Source organism: Triticum dicoccoides, chromosome 1A, assembly GCF_002162155.2.
Source record: "Triticum dicoccoides isolate Atlit2015 ecotype Zavitan chromosome 1A, WEW_v2.0, whole genome shotgun sequence".
NCBI lineage: Eukaryota > Viridiplantae > Streptophyta > Magnoliopsida > Poales > Poaceae > Triticum > Triticum dicoccoides.
Window position 1 is genome coordinate 514,269,627 of NC_041380.1, and position 2,172 is coordinate 514,271,798.

Sequence of the window (2,172 nt, forward strand, 5' to 3'; positions counted from 1 at the left end):
TAGCTTCGTCTGCCGAGGTCGTGGCCTGGTCGCGGGTCTGCGAGCGCATGGCCGCCGACTCCCCGTCCGTGAGGGGGGGCAACGCCCCGGAGACACGTGCCGCCTCTTCAGACATTCCACCACACCACCCCTCATGTATGAGGGCCCGGTGCGACGCTCCGGTGGCATTGCTACCCCCCCCCCCAGGGCCCCCGTCCCGCCTAACCCTGTCGCGTTTGACCACGGGATCTAGCCCTTTGACTTTGCACGGACGGGATTTGACCAGCGGACCTCCCCGCCCGGTTGTGTTAGGTCAGCCTATAGGAACACTTTGGAGCAACAACCGGGCCAGACCCATAACAAGATCCCCTCCGTGTAGACCCGACGCGTCCGTTTCCCCCCTCCAGGTGCCGGCGGCGGCGCCGTCTGTGAGGAGGGGGGCACACCCCGGACACGCGTGCCGGGCGTTTGCAACCGCCACAACACTTCCAGACTTGTGAGAGGCCGCCCACGCAAGATTTGGCGGCATGCTAGCCCACGTAGGCCGCCGGCCACAGCCGTAGACGCGCGAAGGGCAATCCGCGTAAAGGGAATTTTTCGGATACTTCTCCATCACCAAAAATTATGAAAAATACCATCGCTCCTATAGCACATGTGCCCACGTCGTGCAAAAAAACTCATGATTTTATCATGCTCCGAGTATTTAATAATATTCACGCCGCATCGTTATCGCAGAACGTCTACTACCGTGTCATCGCCGTCCGTGAGGGGGGCCACGCCCCGGAGACGTGTGCCGCCTCTTCGGACGTGCCACCACACCACCCCGCATGTATGAGGGCCCGGTACGACGCTCCGGTGGCATTGCTACCCCCCCCCCCCAGGGCCCCCGTCCCGCCTAACCCTGTAGCGTTTGACCACGGGATCTAGCCCTTTGACTTTACACGGACGGGCTTTGACCAGCAGACCTCCCCGCCCGGTTGTGTTAGGTCAGCCCATATGAACACTTTGGAGCAACAACCGGGCTAGAACCATAGCAAGATCCCCTCCGTGTAGACCCGACGCGTCCGTTTCCCCCCTCCAGGTGCCGGCGGCGGCGCCGTCCGTGAGGGGGGCACACCCCGGACACGCGTGCTGGGCGTTTGCAACCGCCAAAAAACTTCCAGACTTGTGAGAGGCCGCCCACGCAAGATTTGGCGGCATGCTAGCCCCTGTAGGCCGCCGGCCACAGCCGTAGACGCGCGAAGGGAAATCCGCGTAGAGGGAATTTTTCGGATACTTCTCCATCACCAAAAATTATGAAAAAATACCATCGTTCCTATAGCACATGTGCCCACGTCATGCAAAAAAACTCATGATTTTATCGCGCTCCGAGTATTTAATAATATTCATGCCGCATCGTTACCACAGAACGTCTACTACCGTGTCATCGCCGTCCGTGAGGGGGGGCCACGCCCCGGAGACACGTGCCGCCTCTTCGGACATGCCACCACACCACCCTGCATGTATGAGGGCCCGGTGCGATGCTCCGATGGCATTGCTACCCCCCCCCCCCAGGCCCCTGTCCCGCCTAACCCTTTAGCATTTGACCACGGGATCTAGCCCTTTGACTTTGCACGGACGGGCTTTGACCAGCGGACCTCCCCGCCCGGTTGTGTTAGGTCGTCCCATACGAACACTTTGGAGCAACAACCAGGCCAGACCCACAGCAAGATCCCCTCAGTGTAGACCCGACGCGTCCGTTTCCCCCCTCCAGGTGGCGGCGGCGGCGCCGTCCGTGAGGGGGGGCACACCCCGGACACGCGTGCCGGGCGTTTGCAACCGCCAGAACACTTCCAGACTTGTGAGAGGCCACCTACGCAAGATTTGGCAGCATGCTAGCCCCCGTAGGCCGCCGGCCACAACCGTAGACGCGCGAAGGGCAATCCGCGTAGAGGGAATTTTTCGGATACTACTCCATCACCAAAAATTATAAAAAAATAACATCGTTCCTATAGCACATGTGCCCACGTCGTGCAAAAAACTCATGATTTTAACGCGCTCCGAGTATTTAATAATATTCACGCCGCATCGTTACCGCAGAACGTCTACTACCGTGTCATCGCCGTCTGCGAGGGGGGGGCCACGCCCCAGAGACGCGTGCCGCCTCTTCGGACATGCCACCACACTACCCCGCATGTATGAGGGCCCGGTGCG